This window comes from Temnothorax nylanderi, unplaced genomic scaffold (assembly GCF_030848795.1).
Source record: "Temnothorax nylanderi isolate EJ_2023f unplaced genomic scaffold, tnyl_v1.0 TNYL_tig0062_pilon, whole genome shotgun sequence".
NCBI classification, from domain to species: Eukaryota; Metazoa; Arthropoda; class Insecta; order Hymenoptera; family Formicidae; genus Temnothorax; species Temnothorax nylanderi.
The window spans coordinates 966,484-992,545 of NW_027249124.1; the positions used below are offsets into that span (position 1 = coordinate 966,484).

General features: G+C 40.1%; 1 protein-coding gene and 1 long non-coding RNA gene across 5 annotated transcripts in view; one reads left to right on the forward strand and one right to left on the reverse strand.

Annotated features, from left to right (window-relative positions):
* Positions 1–10,136, forward strand: part of LOC139773488 (uncharacterized) — a 34,289-nt gene extending 24,153 nt beyond the window's left edge. The window contains exon 2 of the long non-coding RNA XR_011718359.1: positions 7,353–10,136. This is a non-coding gene — a long non-coding RNA (uncharacterized lncRNA). The remainder of the gene's footprint in view (positions 1–7,352) is intronic.
* Positions 1–26,062, reverse strand: part of Foxp (forkhead box P) — a 233,191-nt gene that overhangs the window by 156,724 nt on the left and 50,405 nt on the right. The gene's annotated exons all lie outside the window — the stretch shown is intronic.

Here is a 26,062-nt window from a genome sequence, read left to right on the forward strand (position 1 = left end):
GAAGGGGCTCCGTTTTATACAATCTGTTCGAGCTAATCTGCATATGAATTATTTTCTCGAAAATACTTGTGAGTCTTGACAAGTTGAAAGATATATTATACTATATCAAGTATTGAATATATGGATGATCAAAGCTGTTAACTATTTTTTATATATTATATGTTAATAATTGTTAATTGATTATCTTAGCAAGGCATTACTTATTCTTATATCGCGAGAAAAAGTTTATACTTCATTCATATTTTATTTCAAGTTTTTTTCGAGACATTTAATATGTAATAAAAGATGTCGATATTTGACATGAAAAATAAATATTTATATTTAGATATAAAATATTAACAATTTTCCGAATTTTGATATAAAATATAATGTAAAGTATATAAATATGTAATATAAATTTTTTTTTTAAATCTATGTATAGTACAACTCGAAATTGAAATCGGAGACAGAAATTGATGTTTAAAAGATTCATTTAATTTTGCAGTTTCATAAATTTAGAGATTATTAAACAAGTCTAAATATTGGAAAATTAGAAGGAATTATATAATACTTGATATACAGAGTTTCAAAGTTTTAATGTAAATTTAATTAAATTACTTCGGTTAATAACCTATCATATTATTGTCATTATATATATATATATATAATATGTATATATATATACTTATATCAATAAATGAGATCTCATTCTTATTTCAGTTAAAAATTGTTATCATTTAGACTTCTGCAACCACCTATTAATAATAAGTGACATATTTTTAAACACGAAAAGTTAAATATTTTAATGAGAGAGATAAATATTTTATTAAATATTTACAGACACAGGCGAGTGTTCCCCCTATACTTTAGACATTTGTCCAAAATATTTTCGCGCATACATAATAGCTGTTTTGCGAATTACGACGAGTTATCCGGCAGTAAAATTCCACCGCTAGAGTCAACGTCACGTACTGTACGTATATAACGAAACGGGCGACGCAGAAAGTATAACCCGGGGAAAATGTGTATCTCCGAAGTAAAGTCGACGTAAAAATAATGGCGTCGGGGCTTACCCGATTATTTATTATTTCATATACAGAGCCGAGCCGATAACGGGCGCGGCGGTGCATTAGCATTTTTTTGTTGTTTAAAAATGAAATATACGGGGTGTTGTCGGGCGAAAGAGTGCCTAGTCTAAAGTCGTCTCTCGCTCCGGAGGGAGCTCCTGATCTCCAAATAAGTGGGTATACGCCTTCCTGAATACTAAGTCACAGAGATATATAAAAAAACCTTATCGCGTCATTCATTCGGGTTAATAATGCGCGAGAGCGCATCGCTCTCGCAGATAATGATTGAATGAATCAAATATTTTCTCTCATTGCCTTATTCCAAATTGTAAAATTAGATTAGAATTGAATAGCTCCGGCCAATGATGCGCAGGCGATGTATTCACATCCGTCCTTTTCTTTTAAAAGCTTACTGACTCGTATCGGGACTTTTAATATCGATCGCCAGGGTCATTAGCCCAATACTATGTATCATTCACAATAGCTATATGTGCAATGATTTAATAACAATCGTATTTTCGACTCTCTTTAATGACAGAAATCAGACTCGGAGTAAAATGCGAAGTGCATATTAAGATATGCAAATTTAAGTATCCATAAAATTAAAGATGCACGAATAGGAAAATGTTATGATAAAGAGATTTTAATTCAAGCAATTCCATGCAAGATCGCATTCTTTCAATAATCCGTATACCCTCGCAGAATTGGGATTCTAATATTTCATCGCTGCTTCTTGATTTCATAGCTGCATTAAAATTAGCTTCATTAAAGCCGCCTATAAATAAAACTTCGATCACAGACCGCGCTGCTTCAATTTGCATTTAAGTACATATTTGATTAAGTTTTAAATATAAGGATTTAATTTTCGATTTTTCGGATTTTCGCTCATTTCATCTCTCTGACAACGTTTGTCCTTAAAATAATTTTTCAAGAATCGTCAATAGCCATGACGCTTACGAATTGCTAGGTGAAATGACCGTCTCGCGGAATATTCGAGATACGAGAAAAATCGACAGGGAGGCGAATTCGCATAGCGCAAGCAGACAAACGTTGCCGAGCGACTCATCGAGGTGCGAATGCCGCCAAGGCGGACGGAAGCTCCGTCGGCTAAGACCTTGGGCGCGGTCCTTCGGCGTTATTATTTGGAGATCAGACCGGGGCGAATATCTAATTGTAGTAACGACCGCGATACGTACCCGTGCCATCTGGCGTGCCGTTTGCCCCGGCACGGATTTGAAACTGGCTCGCGACGGGCGCCGCGACGCCGCCGCGGGGCGGACAAAAGTTACGCGACCGCGCGCCGCCGCGCCGTCCTCGGAGCCGGGGGTCGGGGGCGAAATCTGTGAGGTGTACAATCGCTTTCGTCGCTCCTAAACTGTACCAATTACAAACACTGGCGGCTTCTCCGTCCCCGATGTTAACTAAACACTAAATACTAACGACACACATCCACCGCCGCCACCGCCGCTGCCGCCACGGCTTCCCAGACGCAGGCATTACCGGAACAAATGTACGCCGTCCACCGTTGCATCCACCAATGAGCCGTTGATTACTCGTTACCGAGCCCCGCCGCGCCGCAACCGACTGCATTTTATCAACATTAAAATATTGCTATTTTTCACTTACATATACTTTCGCGCGTTTTCAAATTTTGAAAATAATACGCTTCTATGATTTATTGTTATTTCAAGACACCCGATAACGTTCTAAGATATTATTGTAAGAATCTATTTATGATGTCAGTAAATGGATGTGAAAAATAAACTTGATATTATTGTGGAGAAAAAAAAACGTGCAGATTTTCCATGATTTTCCCCATGTTGGTTTGTTATCGATTTTAATTTACCATTCATTATACGCGCTGTACCGCGCCGCAAATCGATAGATTGGAAATGCGATTACCTGGCAATCAAAGGAATGGCACGCGTCACGGGTCTGGCTCCGAAGTGAAGCTTAATCGATTATAACTGAGTAATGTTTGTTTGATACGTAACAGAAACGACTGCAGCCGCGCGGCTTCACGGAAGAGCCACGGCGTGTTAGCGTCGAGCGCGCCGCGCCGCGCCGGTGAATTGCAAGATTCCGTGTTTATTGCATTTAGCAGATGGCATTGGTCGCCCGCATGCAACTGAGCTATACCAAACGCTTATATACGTACAATGGCGAACCGTCCGCCGTGTTATATGTAAGCACGTACATTCATTGTCAAAAACTCTCGTCAAAAATATTCTCGTGAATGTGAATCCATCCGCGAATTACATCCGCGCGATTGCGCGCATAAATAAATTCATGTCTCGCGAAAACGAATTCTGTAACTTGCGCAAGATTAAACCCTACGCGTTTCTCTCTCTTTGCGCGACTGAATTATATCTTCGTCCCAATTACCGGCACCGATGCGTCATCGAATCGGCTTTGTTATATGAGATATAAGAATACACAATTGTCGCGTCGGCATCGTTCATTATATTATTTACATAATTGCATTGTGAATCGCGGAACACACACGTATCGATGCTCGGCCGTTCTTGAGGAAGAGTGTACGGGGGTGCCGAAATAACTGTGCACACGATATGCTTGAGCCCGTTTCTAGCCCTCGAGCTCGTCCGCCACACCCTCCCATTTCTAGTATTAAATCTGACCCGATGCAGACCCCGAACGTTATATTTTATAGTCCGCGAATCCGCGCCCCCGACGCCAGCGAGCACGTCCACGGTATATACGTTGTGTCCGTGGAAGATGAAACGCGGCCATTCGATAGCGTGCAAAATTTACCGTGTAATTCGGCTGAACGCGACGGATGTATCGGGATCGCGATATTATGCGAGGTATCGCGCAACGTACGCTCATTTACATACCGCGCATTCTACATCGCGTCGATAGCTTACGATGGAATCGCGCTAAGAAGCGTGTCTGAAATCACTCGATCTCGTATACACCGTGCGTAAAGTAAATGATATTCGATAAATAAAATAACGTGGACAATAGCGTCGTGTGTTACGCCATGTCGACTAGGAAGCGCACAGCCTCGCAGGAAACTTGCCGCTGCAACTTCATCACGAAGTTTTTTCCAGTTCAACTGGCATTGGTATTCCATGTTGGTTAATGTCTAAAGTAAAATATGTATATAAAACTGTTACATAATTATATAAAACTATTACGTAATTATTGATAAAATATCGCAGAGTCCTAATCTTTTATAACTGAATGAAAAAATGGAAAAATTATATAAAAATAACAATTGGAAAGAATTTAGATAAAAACGTTTGTTTTGACTGGACATTGATCGAAAGTTTTGATTTCTTGATTTTTCAAGTTTATATCATTTATTGAGAAACATAAAAAACGGAAACAAATAACAAATAACGGAAACAGAAGACTGAAAGACTGAAGTTAATTATCTCGTAAAATATTTCTTATGCTACTAATCAGGAATTCAAAGATTGCGCAAACTGTTTTATCCTCTTCTTCTAAAGCGTCAGCTAATGTGCGTTGCAAATTTGCGTTCGTGTTATTGCGTTTCAATCAACTGCATCGGTTAATTGCATTTCTATGTTAGAGAATGTAAAGGCTATGTATCTTACACAGTATACATAATGATCGCACAAAACAAACGCTTTTATCTAAATTCTTTCAAATTGCTATTTTTACATAATTTTCCCATACTGTGCATTAACGCGTATATAAAACACACTTGAAGGAGAAAAATCAGAAATTCTAAAATAGCAACGTTTCCGAAATATGCAATTTTCGCTCGTCCACTAATAAAACATGTACAACAACCATCTATTTATCATGCAAGCAATTTAATGCGGCGAAAGAATTTATCACGGACAACGGAATATATCCTTAAAGAGGGATGATCGCTTCCAATAGCGCGCCGAGACTCGAAACATCGCAAGGGCGGCAAAAGAATGGCCGCGTGGGGGGGGGGGAGGGGGGTGCGTAAGGAGGGTCGAGAAAAATGCCACACATTCCTAGGGACAAATTTACGAGGTGAAACCGCAGCCACTCCATCCCTCTCTCCCGCCCCTCTCGCTCACCACTTCAACACATCCTCCGCCACGCGCGGCCCGGTTTACTGTTTTACTTATTCGCCAACGGGCAACTGGTCAGCAAAGATACTTTGTATATAAATTTTGGTTACTGCGGAGGGAGAGGGAGGGGGGATGGTCCACCGCCGGCTTTTCTCCGCCGATGCCGTTCAACCACCCCTGCCCGACTCGCCAGTTTCGTTGTACTGCGGTTTCTCGGTTACTCAGAGGGGGACTCCCCGTAGACAGTGGACAGCACGGGGTGGAGTTGTCTTCTGACACGTCCCGCGCACCTTCCGGGGGCTGGCAAGCAAGACGTGGAATGAGTTATTGAAGAAGGAGCCGGCTAGACTTAAAGGGATGGCACGGAACGCTTTCATTCGACGTCGCAGACCGACACGTTCAAACAAGTCGCATGAATACGAATATTAGACAGCCGTTCAAAATAATCGTATAGATGAAATATGGAGGAAGGGATCTTTTCTTAATCTTATTTAACGAGACAAACGCGTTAAGAACATACGAGTAACAACGTTATTTGCTCAGGCTCGAGAAGACTAGGCTTCTACAAGCAGATTACAGAAAATGATATTTGGCTTTGAGAAGTAAATAGCGCAAACTACAAAGCAAATACTTAGCATAGTGAAAGTAAAAGAATTATTCGAATGACCTAGCTACAAGACACATTATTTTCTGAGTCATGTTTTTTTACTATCGCATTTATCTTCCCATAAAGGTATGTGATTACGGTAATGGCCTTAGGATGACAAACAAAAAAATATATAAGTGGTCTTTAACAATTACTACCACGTTTAATAAGAATAATGTAGATTTTACGGGAAAACTTATTTAATGCTTAAAACAATAATATTTTCATATCAAATATAGTTAAGTACGACCATCAATAAATATAATTACATAAATCTAAACAGATTTGTCAAACTTATTGTTATTAATTTAATTTGATTCTTTAAATATTCTTACTTTTTTCACAACGCGAACATTATCATGAATCGTTCAATGAGCACGTAGTCGCGTCGTACATATACGCACTTTCACCGTTTGCCTGGTTGAATGACAAATCGATCAGGCTCGCTCTCTTCAGAGTTCTCGAGTCATCTCCCTCTATTTACATACGACGCAACAACGCGTCTTACGATACGCGCGTACACAATTGCGACGAAATCGTGAGTATACCGTGGATCATAATAATTGCCGAAACTTGGTTCAAAGCGCGAAGCGTATCCCTTTTGTGAAGGGTTGCGAGAGCGAGAACCGAAAACTGCTAGAACGGACTGGAGGGATTGGTCCGAGGGAGTTGGGGAGGGTTCGCACGCTTAAGCATCGTGTCAGACGCGTTCGACTCTTCTTCCGGCCAACCCCTCCCCCTCTTCCACCTTGAACCTCCTTCCTTCCCCTCTGACCAAATCCCGGCCTTCTCGCCTCCTCGTTCGACGCGGCGCGGAAGGAGAGAGACGTTCGCCTCGGCTCGGCAAACTTGCGCGAAACTTCGATGCCGGAACTCGTCCATGGAACGGAGCCGTCGGGACGGGTGAGGCTTTATAGTCTTCGCTGAGTAGGAGCTCGCAGGCACGCTGATCCGTATCGCCTAAACGAGGTTTGGCAACGGGCGCTTAGCCCGGGCCCGCCCGGAGAAAAGAGTTTCATTAAAAGCGGGTAATGAGGCAGTCAGGACCGGGGCTAGGCACTACTCGCGAGATTCGCGTTGTACGCGAAGGGAGAGGGGGGGGGAGGGGGAGGGGTGGCAGGGGCCCTGCTATTATTTTGAGGAAGAGTTCGATTAGCGTGGCCGACGACCTCTCTCCCTGGAAAGGGGTTGAAGGATCGTCGGCAGTTTCTCTTTACACAAGTTCCGCGATGCTACTACATTATCAAGAAAATTTATATCGGGGGGCTTCTCTGCTTTCCTTCATTATAATACTCCAGATTTAATCTGTCACAAAGTAATTATCTTTTTCTTTTCTAACAGAAAAGATAGTTTAATACGCATGTTGAAGCAACTACGTGTAGTTGTTTAATTCGTTTTATCTTAAAATCTCGCAATATTTGATTTTTGCGCCTTCAAATATTATGAATGAATTGTATTATTACATTCAACTTATAGCCGTGTGAGCATTGTAAGTTTTTCAATGCGGCTTCATGTTTTTCGATCTCGTATCGTTGCGAGTGGACGTGTCTGTCAAAATATGTACAATATTTCACAATGGTGGAAAAAAACATATATCTCACGTGTTGTTGTTATTGTTTGTATCAGCGCTTGAATGCAGTCGAGCGGTCGAGGGCAATCGAGGAATGAACCGTGGTGATCGCCGAGTAGCTATCAACGGATTTGCGGTATCCTAATCGGCAAGGGTAGCTAATCGAGGCGTTCCATCGAGAAACCGTCGGGACACGAGGATTACTCGCTTATGCGTGTTAAGCTCTCAACGAGCTGTTACACCGTAGAGCTCCATTAGGGTAAGCGCTCGCGATGTCACATCAGAGTTGTGCACTTCCTGACAAATTGACCCCCCTCTCTCCCTCCCTCCCTCCCTCCCTCCCTCTATCTCTCTCTCTTTCTCTCTCTCATCGCTGCGACCGGTACCGGTATTCGCCTAGCGAGTCGACGACACCGCGGGCGATAAGCGCGTCGAATCTGGAATTCGCAATATTCCAACGCAACGCCTACGCACAACGAGTTTATTTGCATGTTTCCCCAATGCGGCGCAGCGCTTAGAGGCATTTATCGAAAAATAGCGCGTCAGTCACGCAGGTGACGCCTTAGCGAATTAATCAAGCGAAATATTGTATACCTCCTAATGAATATCATTAACGTCACAGAAAGTAATATTAATCATTCAATGATTTTTCTTTCAGCGTTTTGCGACACGCGTGTATAATTTTGTTAAGTACAATATATAGATAGGCTTAGAAAGGCCAAAACTCTTCTCGGACATTATGTAATCTAGATGACGCAATCTCTCTTCAATATTTTTCGGCGCTAAGAAAATCCCACTCTGTATCCAAACAATAGATATGAGGCAATTTCGTTGTGTGCAAATTGTTTTGCTGAAAATATCATGTGACATTTATAACACTACCGACACATTAGTTCCCGTTACATTATACACAACATTTCTACGTTGCATTATGTATAATATTATCTTTAAATTAAAATTCCAAATTTCATCATTGAATTCAGCTGCCGCGAAACTTCGAAAGGCAACAAAGTGGCCTGCCGTATCATTAATATTAGTTACCGCGATTACACTATTTTCTATTATTGAGTATTTCCTAACCCATTATTGAATAATTTCTAATTAGCTTCACGTCAGACACGCGCGTCAACGTGTGAAAGCGCCCCGCGCCGTAACCGGAGGCGATATCATAGTGCCTTACCCGTGCATCAGAAATGCAGCGAACGTTACGCCACCGATATCGCGGGTGTAAGAGATACACAAAAACACACAAACGCGCGAATATATAGATTTGGGTGCGCCGTTTGCCGATGATTCACAGACCGTTGCGCCGTTATTACGCGCTGTACACGCCGAGGCGTAGCGCACCCGTATCGGCCACTGCGGATCGCAGAAACATGCAAAGATTATATTGTATTGTAGTTGCGGTTGAAATGATGACTTGCGTTACGAATACTCTACCATACCACTCCTCTCGCTGTACGATATACAGGATCAAGCTCCTTATTTTGTGACATGTAACATTAATTAAAACGTCATATTTGCCAAACTCCACTGCAAACTTCCATTTTATTGCGTTATAAGTTCAAAAGTTTACCCCGGAGTTTATCGCGTTATTTTTCAATAAAAATATATTTTTTTTATTTATCGTATCGGGAATATTTTTATTTTGCATATATGCGATTGTGTGCGGGATAAAGTTCGCAAATATCATTCCCGCATGACGTATCACACCCGGTCCCGCGGGTTATCTCGCGTGCAGGTATCAACGATAGCGTTGTAAAGCCGACAAATTCTCGAGACTGTCAAAGTCTCGGGAAGATTTCGCAGTTTCGCACCGTCACGGATTAATTGCAGCGTGGCGCCGCGCCGCGCCGTGGCATGCGTGCACGCATTATCACGAGCGGCGGTCAGGTCAGGAAGAGCAATGGAAACGCCGGAAGAATATCAAGGGTATCTCCTGTTGTGCGAGATTGCACCTTGCGTACGTGCATCACACTCGCGCGTGCTACGCCTCGCTACGTTTTAGAATTATACCGGAAGCAAGATGCGCCCCGGTGCTGCGGCATGGCACAACGGCGCTTCGAATTAGTCCCTCCCTTCCTCGAGTGGGCCTCGGGTGGCCGGGAGAGGGTGAGTTAGGGGCTGAGTATAAGTGCGGAGCCGGCCCCTACGTCGGTATACATCGTCGGAAGGAGGCCTACCGTTGATGACAAAATAGCGTGATTACGGGCCATCAAATAAACACTAGACTTACCGTTATTCCGCGCCGCTAGCTCCTTCGAGCTGCACCCCCTCCCTCCCGCCTTGCCCTGCCCGGAGCGAAACCCTCGGGCCGCGATGCCAACAACCCCGCGCTACCCATCGTGGCCAACGCCGCGCCGGCAACGAACCGAATGCTGACCTCCTCGACCGCATCGGGCCGGCTTTAAAAGTGCTACCGGCGGCGATCGGCGGATACCGCCCGCGCGCCGTCGAAGACGGGAAGCTACAAATTGTCTTCTATTCCCTTGTTGTCATTAAGGTATATACGACGCGACTCTGTAGTAGGCGAGCTTAAAAAAGTTTTAGATCCCGTCGCGTGAGAGGTCTCGTCGAGGCTGATGCGTGCGTCGACGTTGCGCGGCGTAACGGGGTTAATAACGAATTTATATATTGCTCTCCCTTCCGCACCCCCCTCCTCGTTCTAGCGCAACCCTTAAAGTTGGGAGACTGTCGAATTACAAGTTGCCCGCAAGATAATGTCACTTTTCGATGCAATGCAGGCACTAGTCTTTAGCTATTGTTCATTCAGCGTATTATGTATTCAGCGTAAAAATGTACTTAACATTACATTAAAATAAAATATATTATCATATACATATACATATATATTCACACAAAAAATAACATATAACTGTATAATAGTGTACAAGGTATTTTTAAGAGTAATAAATCAATTTTCCCATTACATGTTCTATACACCGATGCAAAAATTTAATTGACGAAGAATACCGCCTCAATAAAATCTATCAAAACGGGTAACGAAACTTCTCGCAAGTTTTCCGATTAATTAGTCGGCAATGATATAAAAACAATAATTTTTTACAAATCTTCCCGTTTTCTCTCGATACATTAACGGCCGAGGCTCGTCCCGCAATCGACCCCCGTTGGCTATTTAATTTTTTCCTTTAATTGGCTAATCACGAAATTATCAGCCCCATAAAGCTCGAGAGAGGCGCCAACCCTTTGCGGCCCCTATCGTCGGCGGCGTCGACTCCCGCGGGGGTGGTGCGCCGCGCTCTTAATTGCAAATTGGTGAAATAATTGAAACAACTCTCGTAAAAATAGTTGAAAAGTCGTAATTCGGTCGTAAAAGCTGAAAACCGCAACGCGCCACCATTACCCTCCACCCCCCCTCCCCCCGTTTCTCTTTTACTTCGCTGCTGCTTCGAGAAAGGGGTGAGTAGCGAGCATCAGGGGGCGTTGGAACAGTTCTGTCGGATTTTGATGGGGTTCGCGCGGGTAGCTCGATTTTCTTGGCGGATAAGCCTTATGGTTTCGGGGATGAAACGGGGTATATATCTGGAAAACGGCGCGATTACAGGGGCGACTATTAACGTGGCGAGCGCGCAATTTGCGAGTCGTCGTTCGTTTACGATGAATTGTATCTAAGAAAAAAAAACTATACGTCGAAGATCGTAAATTGTTATTCCGACGTACCGTACCATGTGCGACATAGAAAATCTATTTATTTAAATCTGCCTCACGCGTGCGTTTAAGTGGCTCGAAGTTACGAGCGCAGACACTAACGACCTGCACACGCGGAGAGAGGAAAAAAAGGGAGGGGAGGAGGGGAGGGCGAGGAAGGAGAGATAGCGAAACTGTGCCAAATTGGGGTTACGGGGGGAACTTCACAACCTGTCCATGCAAAATTTATCGCTTCATTTACATGTTACTGTTCGGCTCGTGCCGCGCGCTAATACCTACCACGATCGGATGAATTATTCATAAAATGAATGCCGCTTCTTCACTCTGTGTGTTTCGACTTATTGTTAGACTTTTTCTCGTATGTTGCAAACGACGGGATGCCCGCATAAAATTGGCTCGGTTCTTTCGTGTCAGTAGTAAAACTAGCATGAATATCAAGATCCCCGCGGAAAAATAGCCGCCGCCGCGTTACCTCCCACATTGGCGTACGTCCAGCTACTCGAGTTACAATAATCAGGCACGGGCAAACGAGAGACCGATTTTTAACTATCTGATTAATATCCTCAATTTACGCGCAAGAAATAGAATAAGCGCGGATTTCATAAATTAATCATGCAATCCTTAACGAAAAATATCTGTACACAATATCGAATAATTTATACAATCAGCGTGACGCAGAAAGCGCAACATAAAAATATCGCGAGATCAATAAAGCATTTTATGTCCTCCCGGAGATCTCGGCGATCTCCACCGAGAAAGGATAATTTGCATATCGGCTTTCTCAATCTGCTGATATGAAATCAACTCAGTTTTCAAAACATTCCACGTATATGTGCCGGTTGCGGAGGAGGCGGAGCGTGGATTAAGTCTCGGTTATATTTCTTCCGGCGGAAGTAAAATATTTGAGCGCGCGCCGCCGCGCCGCGAGAAGTGCAGGGCGATCGGGTGTTTTTCTTCGGGGGAAAAAAGGGGTGGGGAGAGAAGATTTGAAAACACGGAAGGAATTTCCACCGCGCTGGCGATATTAGCAGCGGTGTTGTACCGACCGCTGTTATATTTGATCGGGCCCCGCTCGTGTAAGAACACCCCCGAGCTCTCCTCCGATTCCCATCCATCCTCCTCCTCCTTCTCCCCTTGCCTGACCACCCTTTGCTCTCATCCACTCCCTCGGTCTGCGCAGCGAAATGTTGGTTAAATAATATCCGCGCTTCCAACCGTAATTATCTCGCTCTCAGATTTTCTGCCTCGCGGGGACGGCGGAAGGGCGGGTGGTTGGTTGGGCGAGTTTCGCGGTAAGAGACGCGAGAGAGAGAGAGAGAGAGAGAGGGGGGGTGGGGGGGAGGATGGATAGAACTTCGAGATTGAAGGAAAGACTGGGGTATGGGGGGATTAGAGATAGTGTGCTGATATTCGCGCTACAGATATTCGGAAATAGCGCGGGGATTTTATTAAATGTGGCGGAGTTACTGAATAATACTTTCGTTGTACTTTTTGACGTTTATTTATCATATTGTTTCGCGCTCCGCCGTCGCGAGTGCCGGGCGAGGAAAAATATTTCGAAATTGTGAATAAACACCTTTTCAAATAAATGAAACTTTTATGATTAACGGAGTATTTGTGGGGAATACGGTGGAAATATATTAAAATATATCTATATTCACATTCGTCAATTTCTCATTTTTTCATTCTTGGAAAGTCGGCGTCTTAAAAATTCTTCAACTTTTCTTGTCGCAATTTTACATACCCCGTCATCGCACAGCCAATCATTAAATCTACCACGCAATTATGAAACGCAAACGCGAGCCGAAATATAACGCTACATAAATAACGTTAGGAATAGCCCGGCAATTGCGCGTTATTATAATGAAAGGCGCGAAAGGTGCAGTATAAAAGAGCCGGACGGTATCGTGCGTCGCCAGAAATATACAGGAGAAGGCCTATATAGCCGGCACCATCGTGCACTTTCACGCGATCGATTTTAGCTAATTGCAAACCGGTGCTATATAACGCGCGTATATAAAAGAGAGACAGAAGATATCGTTGGAAAGGTGGCGGTGGCGGTGGGTAGGTGGAGGGTCCGCGAATGGAACGGGAAATATGCAAAGTGTTTACGATCGTGCAACATGCTGCCGACCCGAGTTCACTCCCCCTCCGCCGCCGCCCCCTTCTTCCGCGCTTTTATCCATCCCTCTAAGAGGGATGCGGAGCCTGCAAGGAAATGCGTCACGTTCTTCGCTTCCGTTATTGATGTACGAAAGTTTAAATTCCGATTCACACCTCCAATAATCACATTCAATTTTCAGATAATCATTTTACCCTCTGTAAAGTGTGTGAATTTTGGAATAAATCGAAATGAATCAAAATATAACATGAAGAAGTGTCAATTTATAGATTTATATCTTGAATTATTTATGTTTGCCCGCATTTCACGAAGAAATATGTCATAAAATAAATAGCAGTGCTTCGATATTGATAATTATAGTGATATAATTGGATTAAAATTGAATCAATATATATCTGTCCTATTTTAAGGAATTATTTCTGAGGCATTTTCAGATCAAGAAATATACGTTATTTCATATTTTACTATATTGCATATAATAAAATAACAATATAATTGTTCAGATGAATAAAAATCTCAAAATTTGTAATTTTATCATAAAAAATTATGTGAACTTTTATCAGTAATATAGATTTATGCATTTAATGTAATTGGGAGATTTTATTGTTTTATATATTATTTTCAATAACATGAATATATATATCGAATTAATTTTTATATTATTTTGTTCTATGACTGCGCGAGACATTTTTACACGATATTTTAATAATATATATATCACGCCTATCTGCAATTGAGTAATAAGCAATAATTGCAAAACGCCTTATAATTATTAGTAATAAAATTGTTCATCTGGAAAATCAAAGATATAAAAATTAATGATAAACCCTGTACAATTAAATTTTGCATTGAAAATAAATTTTGTCTTATATCTGTAAAGCGATTTAAATTGCATTAATTGCATTAAATTTAACGAAAAGATAAATAATGCCTGCAGATTAAATAAAATGTAAAAATATTATCTATGTAATGTATTTTTTAAATAAATTATAAAATAAAAATTATCCTATGTATTATTATATCCGCTAAATAACATAATAACAAAAGCGTTTTGTGAAATAATATATACTTATATGTCTTTCAATATTGCGTTGCAAAAATTCTGTCTTTCTCGTTAAGTGGTATATTGATTACTTCTTTTCAAAATAATCGGTCCAATTATACCTTCGCATTTTATATAGCAAGATAGGGTAAAAGACCTGCCCTTTGCGGCTCGATCTCGCCCGCGACTTCACTTATAAAAACGCAATTTCCTTGTAACAATATAGCATAATAAATGCCGAGGGGTTGCTTTCTCGGGGGCGGTTGAAGAGCCCACTTTCGTCAGGCGTAGACCAAGCGGCGAGCGGCTCCGATTCACCATTACAGTTTGTAATGTACTTACGTAACTTCTGTTTATACACCAACTTTTCTCCACCCGTACTTATTCCGTCTCAGCCTCCTCGCCGCTTACAACGGCCCGTTTCATCCCTTGCCCGCGGCGTTCCGCTCTAATATCGTTTTTAACGTCTGAAAATTATCTCCGCCACCTCTCCGTGCTTCTATCCCTTTTTGACCACAATACTCCTCTGTACTATCCTTGTCTTATAATGACTGGAGACCGGATTGCGGTGCCGTTTTTCCCACTCCGGGCGCGTGCTAGCGGCCGAGCGTCGTGAGAATAATTATATAAATAAATATATTTGCTACGTTACACCGCTAGACCGCACGGTGTAGAGGGTACTTCTTCTCACGGCTGCTAGCACGCGCTTGGAATGGGGAAAACGGCACCGTGATCCGGTCTCTAATAATGACAGCATGTTTATTTGTTACATATTACATTACGTACATTACGCGACATATTTCCTTTTTTTTAGTTTTCTTTATTTATGGCACATTCTTTAGAGATGTCGCATGTTAAATTATATCGCAATATACGTTTCCGCTTTTAAAAATTATTTTATGATTTATGAACGTTTGAACATGTAATTTTTCTCAAGTGTTGGCAGAACAGCGCATAGTTTAGAGTGAGAGTGAAGAGATAATAATACACGTTTCGTCGATAATAAATATCTAGAGATTGTTAGTAACTACTAAATAGCGAAGTGTTATTTACAGACAGAATATAAAAATTGCAAAAGTATTTATCGAATTTATAACACGGACCAAATATAAAGCAATTTCTGCTACTTTTAAACAGAGCGGATGATTTTTTAATGCAAGATAAATAAGTCCTAATAAAGCTAGCTAATAGCTTCTTTTTAATGCAAACTTCTACATCTTATTTTAACCAAAATGGTTAAATATGGAATAAATGAAAATATACTAAATCGAGCGAAATTAATTCTTTAATTATAAAATACATTAATTTAAGTTTGTAATTAAAAACGATTAAAACAGTATATAATATTAAACAAATGTAGTAAGTAAATGATATAAGCCACAAACAAATTTTTATAATGCATGATTCCGTACAGACCTTAATCCTAAATAAAATAATAATTTCCCGAAAAGATTTCATGATATTATAATAGACATCGAAATGAAATCCATGTGATAATTTCGTGATAATTTAAATTTTTTACTTGCCAGAAAAGGGATGAGAATATATTATGACGAACAATTTGTGTAATAAAAGTGTCGCGTGTTTCTGGCTAGATAAACTATTTCCTCGTTTTGCTAAAACAGTTTATATAAAACATCGGTTAGTCATTCAAAAGTCAAAAGAAAAACTAAAATTGTCGTAAAACGTTCTCGCTATACTATGACGGTTCATTCATATCACAAAATATAAAATTTGATATACATTTAGATTCCATTTTTACTAAAAATATATGATAAAGTTAATTAATTCACTTGATTATTTAGTTACTTTAAGAAAATATGATTACGCGAATGTGATATAAATAAATTTCAAATACCTCAATATAATGGCATAAAATAATATTTATACACTAAATTTACTTTATTACATATTTTTGTAAAATTAATGATTGTGACAAAAAAAAACCTTTGTATATATTTTCGACTTCACTCAAATGCAATCGCGCCGTTTTTTAATTCAATTCTTAAAATACTCAATTGACACACATGCTCCCACACACTCTAACGATATTATTTATTACGTGCAAATTTTCGGCGACCGATGCAAAAAATGTTTCCCCCCGTACCGTAATTGCAATGATTCGATGCGTAATTCAGAGTGTTGCTCGATGCATTTTTCTCATTTTAAATCGGTCATGACATTTCACAAAGTGCACAGTTCCGGCGCGAAACAGCCGCGCGCGCTGGGGATGAGGCATGGAGATGGAATGCAGCTGCAGTTCAATGCAACTGCATTGAAAACAAGCCACGATGCATCGGTGCCTCGGGCGCTTATAATCGTTATGTTTAGTCGCTTGTATTCCTGCATTTTCCACGGTATTTACACTTCACTGAAATCTCATGAAAAAGTAATAAAATAAACAACGATCCGGGGATCGCGCGCCGGAAATAGGATATCGCGATATTTATTCTGGCTTCGTGTCATGCGCCTATTTATAATGGACGGCATTTACTAACTCGGCTGCATATTTTATCCTTCACTGTTGCAGTAATTCTGGATAATATCACCGTCCAGCAAAAAATGACGCCGTGCGTGGGTCAAAGCGAATATTCCCTCGCGAGTTTTTTTTGTTTTTCGATGATTTCATACACGATCGTAGCCATAAGGAAATTTTGTTATGTCGTTACAACGGCGAATAACATTTTAATATGTATTTCGTTACGCGAATATTGGTTAGCTTAGTATAGATTATACATTAATAATTTATCTTTCACTTTATTTAATGATAATTATTTAATAGTTAATTCCCGAATAGCTTCTAAATAGTAAATCTCTAAACAAATCAATGCATTGTTAAGATTTAATTTCAATTAACATTTCTTTTTAATTAAGATTGAATTAAGATTCAGGACTCATTTTTTCGGCATTTCTATAAAATTTATAGTATTCTTTTCTTAATCTGTGCGCATTTCTTTTCGTTTATTTCCATATTAAATTTGCAAATTAGTAGAGTATATCCATCAAAGTTTTTTGCATAATTAATTTTTAGACACTATTAATTAAAGATATAATTTCTAATTAAAAGTAAATTATCTACTTTATGTCTAACTGCGTTGTACTGGTTATAACAATGTGCGTCATTGTTCCGCGAAAAAAGCTCTGTCTCTGCAATTTTTTGCAAAGTTCAAAAAACGGCAGCGCGCATAACGTCATCCACTTTGCTCGTCAAATAAACATTTCTCGATGGAACGGCGCACGAATAAACTCGAGTCAAAGGAACGATTATCATCGCGTCGTATTTTGCTCGTCGATTTCGTCGGTTCGCACTACTCCGGCGCTTCGGTGTTTGTGCCGGCCATCGAACGACGGGCGCACGACACTCGGGCCGCGCGCCGGGCGCGAGTTGGGCGGCAAAACTAAACAGACCACGAGGCGACGTTAAAGTGATGGCGCGAGTTAAACTGACAACCTTCGCCACTTTCCCGGAAGCATAAGCTATCTCGCGCGGCCTGTCGCTTTTGCCGCGAGTGTATTTTCATTGTCGCTTTTATCCTATCCTCCTGCCTCTGCGATCGGTAACGCGCGTCCGCGACGCGCGTTCCGCACGATCTCTCACAGCGGCGTTTGATTGTTTTCCGAATGAATGAGACGAAATTATAAATAGACTCGCGAGCGATTTTCCGCTACCGAGTTGCCGCACCTCCGCACCTCCGCACCTCTTCATGCGCGACTCACCGGACACGGATCGCGCGATGGAAATTACGCATCATCGCGCCCGCTTCGCGCCTGTCAATCCGTTCCAATTAAATGCATATACGATCGAATAAATTTATACCCTCGGTCTCTAATAACTAGCTATTTTAGAGTAATTTATCGATTTGTAGCGTTTCTATAATGCAACACTGTGTGAGATCCGATGTATCATGCAATGCTCGGTTCATTTCGTTATTTTAAAGAAATCTCGAACGTTATATTGGTTTTATAACAAAGATCGGTTTAACGAATGTTCATCTTTTATTCTTATCGGTTTTATCGTCTTCGAAAGATTCCTACGAGTTCAAACCTTATTTCTTCATTGAATTTTGAACGTGTAGCCAAGCTCGATGCAAAATTTGTTTGCGAAGTAACATTTATTTGTGTATATTGATCCAAGATGGTGACAGTGTACGGCACAAATTGCACATCTATATTTAACAAACTTCAAAAATATTACTGCAGTATAAATTCCACGTATTGCACAATTTAATCATTCGACTCTATGCAATCTTATCGTTCTCTATTTGAAATCTCTATGTTTCAAAAATCTCATGTATGTAGAAAATTAATGCGATTTCTCGATAGATCGGGCGGAATTCAGGCCATCTCGTCGCCGTGTTCCTTCGCCTATGAATTCTCATACGGTTGCAACGCTGCGGAGCAGCAAGAGGAGAGATTGCAGCCGCGGTGCCGCCGCGCCGGCAGAGGCGTAAGAGGCACGAGTGAAACGGCTGGACACCGGTAAACAATCCTCCGGCCAGACCGACCGACCCATCTCTGATTGCTAATGAATCCTAACACTATTATGCATACAACAACTAAAAAAAAACCTTAGGTCGGAGGCACACGAGGGCAGGAGTCGTTGGCCGTTCGTCCGTGTCTTCGCCTCTTTGTGCACGTCGCATCGGGCATTGCTCACACGCGCACACCCCGCGCACGCTCACACCGAGGACCACGGCAGCGTGCATGTACGAGAGCTACGAGAGTGTGCCCGCGCGTACTTCTGGGACAAAGAGTTGTGCAAACACGAGTTTACCAGCGGGGGACATTATTGCCCTGGACCCGGAGCAAGTTACCCGTCAGGCACTTCGTTAGTGCAATCCTTTTTGCTCGTTACCTTGCCGGTTACTTCGACCTCGATGCGTTACGATCGTTACGATACCTGTTTGCATGTATGCCTACGTACCTACGCGGTCCTCGTCCATTACGCGCGAATGCTTCGCGAACAGCGACGAACAGGCAGACCGGCGAGATTTCGGGCGCGATGCGAGGCGCGCCTCCGTCTCTCATCCGCGCGAGAATTATTTTTCACGGACGCGCGAAATTGCAAGCGTCCGCGGGCTAACCGGCACACGAACGGCGCGAATGAAATGAATTTGAACGGATTAAGTCATATGGCTACAAAACGTCGAGATTGGTAAGTGTGTACACAAGACGGATACACACACACACATATATATATGAATAAGATAGCAATTACGTAATAAATTAAGTAAATCGTAAGATAAATCTTATAGGAAGCACTTCTGTCGTATCACTTTCTCTAAAAGTGTCTGTTCAAATGTTTTTTTTTATAAATCTCCGATATTTAGATAAATAGACCAAACGTATTTACCTCCTGATTGTAATTTTATAGAAAGCAATCTATGGATAGAAAGCAACCTATAGATAGAAAGCAATCTATAGAAGATGTGATTTTTCTTTCATCACAGAAAATACACAATTCTAGCTATAATAAGTACTCGAAATATAAACAAATTTAATTTGTAAATAAATTTAGGAGTAAACTCATATGCAATAATTAAATAGTACTTACTTTTTACCATATTTTTTCTTTCATATTATACTTTGAAAATAAAACTGACAATACATGGATAAGAAACATGTTTCTCTTATTATTGTACATCATGCATGCAACGGTTATTGCTACGAGCGATTATCATATAATAATTTTTAAAATAGAATCTATTCCTTTATTATTGCTAGAAAATCATTATCAATACCATGTGATCAAAATACCGTGTAATGAAAACAGCTGTCATCCCTGTTGGTAATTATTCGAAAAATATGTTTCGCGTCCTAGTTTTTCGACGCTATCGCCCGAGCTCGGCCGAGAGAGTCGATCACCATTCTCCTCAATTCTCCTCAATAATAAGCGCGTCCGCGATGCATAATGCGTTTATTGCTTTTTGCCGCCGTTTCGCAACAACGGCACACGTAACGTGCATTAACACCGGCGCGGCCGAGAAGTAAGACTGCAAAAGGGGGCTTTATATGCAGCGAGGTGTGCACGCGATGACGTGATTCTATCGATTATTAAACGAATAATATGCGCTCGCTCGCACTGCCCTGTACCATGTGCATCGAGCCACACAGGCAATTTGGGTATGCATCGTATGCACGAGTTTATGATCGCGCGAAAATCCGGAATGTTCGGCACGGAGTGATACGATGGAAACGAAATAGAGTTCCCCCCCGCGAAACTAATTTCATGGAACGGTTACAACCGACGCCTCGAAAATGCCGTTGTGGTTTTCTGGAAATTAGAAGTTACACGGAGGGAGAATTTTTTTTTCCCCACCGGCTTCGATTTTCGGCAACGCAAAACCGCGGAGAAGCGCAACCGGTAAACATTTTTAGCCAGCTCTCGCCTTAATTAAAGCCGCGAGAATATTCCATCCCTGCTAAAATAACACGCGGTCGGTCTTTTAATCGCTATTTCGCGCGACGTAATCAACAGCACGGATTTTTAGACGCGAGTCGATCTGTAAAACTAGTAGTTTTATTTTTACTTAACTTTTCTTACGTCTTAATGGTGAAGTGGTTTTCTGTCACATATTTTCTGTTAATAGCTTCACATCGATTTCTATGTCCACTTACTTATTCTTACTCCATCCACTCCAGATATTCCGCTCGGAAAGAGATCGAAAATATTGTAAATAAAAATGTTTCACGTGTGCAATAGAATTTGTTGTTTGCAGTTACATTGTCTATTTATAAATCTAAACGAATCTTCGTGATTCATTAGTCAATAAGAATTTATATAATTATCTTCCATCGTAATCTTTATCAAATGCATAAATAATTAAGACATTAATAAAACATCAACTTTGGTCAACTCAATTACGATATAATCAAGGTAGATATTAATCGCGATTTTTTTCAACTCTCGCTCCTTTTATTTCAATTCCCAATATATGAGCGTCGCAAAGTTTCAGGTGTGCCGGGGGGACGAGGGAGAGAGTCGATTTATCGCAAAACGTAGGAAGAATCGAACGGAAGAGCCCCGCGGGCTCTGTACACGGCACGACGATCCGCCATCGTCCTGCCCCGCGCGTACCGAATGGGCACGAGGGTGTACAGCGCGAGTCGAGAGGGTGCAACAATAGCGAGACAGTTACTGTCAACACACTCGGTGCACATTAGTTGTTTCGCGGAAGCGGCTAAAATGTAAAACGAGGATCCCCGGGAACAAAAGGAGCGTAGCGGGTGGAAAAGGTATAGGATCAATACAATAGTATATTTGTACAGACCGACTGATGAGAGGGGTGGTGCCTTGCAAGTGGGAGGCCTCGCTCGGGGTCGGCGATGCCTGTCCAGGGTGGGTATATGCCTGTTGTTTACAGTGAAATGCAGGAAGCGCAAGAGATCAAAAAGAGAAGCTCGAAACACCAAGCTCGTTTCGATGTCAAAGCTGATTCGCAAGCGTATCCGAATATAATGTTACATGAGCTCTTAAATTTTCCAAAGGTATACCTTCGTACATTATTAAAAACAAAAAAAGGTATGAAATCCACAAGCGTTAAAATTGTATTTTCTATCAGTAATACGACTAGAAAAATCCTGAAAAAATATGAAAAATAAAAAACATTATTTATTATTTCCTTTCAAGAGTTTGATCATTGCATATATGATAGTAATAGATAGATCATTAACAATAACTCAGGAAAAAAATTGTTTCAACAAAAAAGATATTAATAACTTTATGCATTATCGCGCATGTTAATGTCAGGATGGAATATTAATTATATTATAGCTACTTCAAAAATAGTTATGTAACAAAATATAAAAAGAGATAAGATGAATCATCACTTGCTTGTAAAAAACATGCGATAAATAAAAATTATTAACAAGTTTTATACACACGCTCGATAAAATAGCATATTTATGCTCATCTCTCGATAAATACCTCGTAGTTGGAAGACGCAACCCCCGGTAGGCACTGGTTGCATAGAATAGGTATGTTAGTTGTTTACCGTGCAAGGGCGCCAAAAGGGGGTGCCGAGAAGGTAGGAGAAACAAGCAGGCACGCCGCAATAATACGTATACAATCGCCATAGCGAAACCACCATCGCCACTGTTACATTTGTATACTGCGAAACGTATCGGTTTACTTTCGCGTAGGTGAAAACCCGCGTCACAGTAACGAACAAAATATTCAGCCATAATTGGTCAATCATTCCATTGATTCGAACGATATCTATGACACACGATATTTACCGCATGAATGGTTACTATTCATCACAATAACTATTTACTTTGAAAACAGCACATATCACAAATATATCCATTAACAATTTATAATAAGAGCAGCTAATGTTGTTTAGTTATTTTGCATCTTAAAAATAAAAGAACACGCCTCGATGCCTTTCCATATGATACCTTTAATTTTTGCCTCCCAAATTGGAAAATGATTTTGATTATATATTATTAGATGATATTAAATTATAGTAGGTATTCTGGAAAAGGAGCGAATCGCTAGAGTCGTAAAAATAGCACGTAGTGTTTGTTGAAAATGTCTCAACAAACATACAAAACGTACATCTGTTTGCGATAGCCTCATTTGTGCCGATGTGTAAGCATAATAAGAGCTTATTGATCTAGAGGGTATAATTATGGTTCATGGTCGATTCATGCAAGGGAGATCTAATGTTTTTGTAGCAATTACCGCGAAGCCATACCTACCGTATTAAGTTGTCGTTTGAGTCTTTAGAGATAATTCCCAGGGGGGGGGCTCTCTCAATACTGTAATTTTAGAACATATTGCTAATTGCGATATATTGGTTATATATTATTTTTCCCTTGTCTAAATATTGGTAAAAGATATAAAAAATACATATATGTATATGTATATGTGCATATATAATATATATATGCATAGCGTGTCTCATGATCACAGGGGAAAAATTGTCAAGTATATAATAACTCTTATAATAATATAATAAAGTTAATAAATTGTGTTACTTTATTTTCCTTTCTTTCCCCTTTCAAAATTTTTTATATAATATAATTTAAACTTTACACGGTCAGCATATCGATTACTTTCCAAAGTTAATACGCTAATGATTATTAATTACATTTATTTTTATAATGCACCAATTGTATTCTTATTTCTTTCTAATTTTTTATACTTCCATCTACATTGATAAGTAATTTGACTTTTACTTGAATTTATATACAGTTATTAAAATGTACTACTAGCAATTAACTTGACAGTATCAACTAATTGCTATAACATACGTAGTCTCTGCGCTTAAGTGACCGAAAGACAAAGTCAGCTGAGTGGTAAAAATCAATATCAGATAGCTAGAAAATCAATAACAGATGACAGAGAAATCGATATGCATATAAGCGCGGTTACGGGTGCACTTGAGCGCGAACTCTGCGCGATATCATTGGCAAACTTTGATCGCTTATAACGAAAAGTTATAATGTAGGGTGTATAACTTTGATATTTTTACTGTACAATTTTCAATTTCACTTAATTTCCGGAATATGCCGTTAACGTATTACATGATAGTAGGATACTCGATACGTGTACATAATTTAAGAGAAATTTTTTTGCACGTACAGAATCTGCGCATTTATATAAAAATCAGAGTTAACAATTAAGTTCAATTGGAAATTAAAGTTCAGAATACAAATAATTTCATTAAGGGATCTTATATTCTAATATTTATAACAAGCGCAAAACGATAAAGACGCATAGGAAAACTTTAGGCAAATGAAACGTATTTGATCGCGATCGATGTAAATCGCGGAGTATAAAATCATCATTAATACGTTTAATCGGGTTTCCGCGAAGCGAAATGTAATGTTTGTTTTCACCGCGAGATCAAATTGTAATTGTTCGTATCGACAGGAATGAAAATTGCAACGAACAAGGTGAATCGCAGATCCGACCGACTAGCAACAATTCTCGGCGTACGCGCGCACTCGAAATCATTATGTCATATCCACTTCATTTGCTCAACCCCGTTGAGCGTCCGTATCTGCTTGTGTATGCATTCGTGTGTTGCTAACTCCATTCTCTACGACGTACATGATCCGCCTATTCGATTTTTGCTTTTTCTCTTTTTGCCTTAACGCTATATATTTTAGAAAAATGTAAAGGTTTTTCTAAAGAAAAACTATTTTGGACAATATAGATTGCTTATTATCTTGTTAAACAAAACTAGAAAAAGAACGTCAATTATACTTTTTTAAACGATGAATTTTATGACCAGATCTTTGTTGAATTATCAATTGTGCGTAAAGTACGCGGGTAAAGGGTTTTCTTTTCCGAAATGACATTTTTCACGACTGGCACCGCGAAAAGTGTAAACGGTGATGGCGTGAATTTTCGGCGCACGTTTCACCAGTGCAGTCGATGGAGTTATGCGTAATACAGAATTGAATTTACCAAGTGTAGAACATATAACGTAATACTAGCGAACAACGAGTCTGATAATTAGCAAATATGCAATACCTATGATTAGAGTAATAGTTTCGCAAATAGAATATTTTCATTTGACAGGTATGTGTTCTCTGTGTGACGTTTACGACGGGGGCTTGGTAGGCAACAAAGAGCTTGGTTTGCAAAATGAGGATCGAAAATCAAAGCCCACTTAATAATGCGCTGATGAAATCATTCGCGCTCGTATATGGCATCGAAAATGTCAGACGCTGAGAGGTATTGCCCCGTAATATATTTTTGATTAAGTGGCCGGAATAACGGCGATAAATAATAAAACGATGCACTTGTTTACGGGAAACCGCAATTGAATCAACGCAAGTGCGTCTGTGCGCGTCTATGCCATTGCGAAAAATCAAATGCCCGCCGATGCTTACACAAATGTAACAATATGAATAATATGAGGGTGATTGATGGTAATGCTTTGCCGCGATCAAAAGGTCAAAAATTATTTTGCTATCAAAAAAGGAAAACCTATATAATGCCCTTAACATAAAATTAACAGTTTAAAGTTGAAACATTTTTCATAATAAAGCTCTCAAAAAGTTGTAATAAGACTGTTAAATAATTTTTATACAGATATAATCACGATGTTTCTCATCTTTTTCTCTCTTTTTTTCTAGATCTAAAAATTTTATTAATGTAGATAGACTTAGAAAATATATATCTAAATAACCTAATATGTAGATCTTTTGGATAAAGTTCCGAAAAGCCCATACCTCCGATCGTTCTGAAATTTTGTATACTATTATATTTTGATATGCTAATTATGAATATGTCAATGAAAATTGGCGCAAAGGTCATTTTCTAGGTAAAAATAAAAAAAGAAATTTTTTGCATATTTTTTAATTATCTAAATAAATATACATTTTAGAACAAAAAGTTTCAAATAAAAATTGTATATCTTGTAGATTAGTGACGCGCTTTAAAAGTATTCAAGTGTTTAAAGCGCGTCACCTAACCTATGTAGATTAGTGACGCGCTTTAAAAGTATTTAAGTGTTTAAAGCGCGTCAACTAACCTATGTAGGTTAGTGATGCGCTTTAAAAGTATCGTTTTTTCTTACATTATATTTTTCTCGTTAAGATTTATTCAAGTATTTCTAAATAATATGAAACAAACCTAGGAGTGTAGGCGGGGGGGGGCTTCGCCCCCCCGCACCCCCCCATGCACCTGGCGGTGTGGGTTGGGTTGATGGGTGGGCAGGGGGGGCTTCGCCCCCCCCCGCCCCCCCCATGGACACGCCTTCGGCGTGCCCGTTTAGGAAATGTATTTCGCTTTAAGCGTGAGCGGGGGGGGCTTCGCCCCCCCTGCACCCCTCCCCGTGCCTTAATAACTTTTTGTTATCTCGTTTTTTCTTACATTATATTTTTCTCGTTAAGTACTGCTTTTACAGTAATAGCGTATAGAATATAAAAGTTGCGTTTTTAAGAGATATACAATTTTTATTTGAAACTTTTTG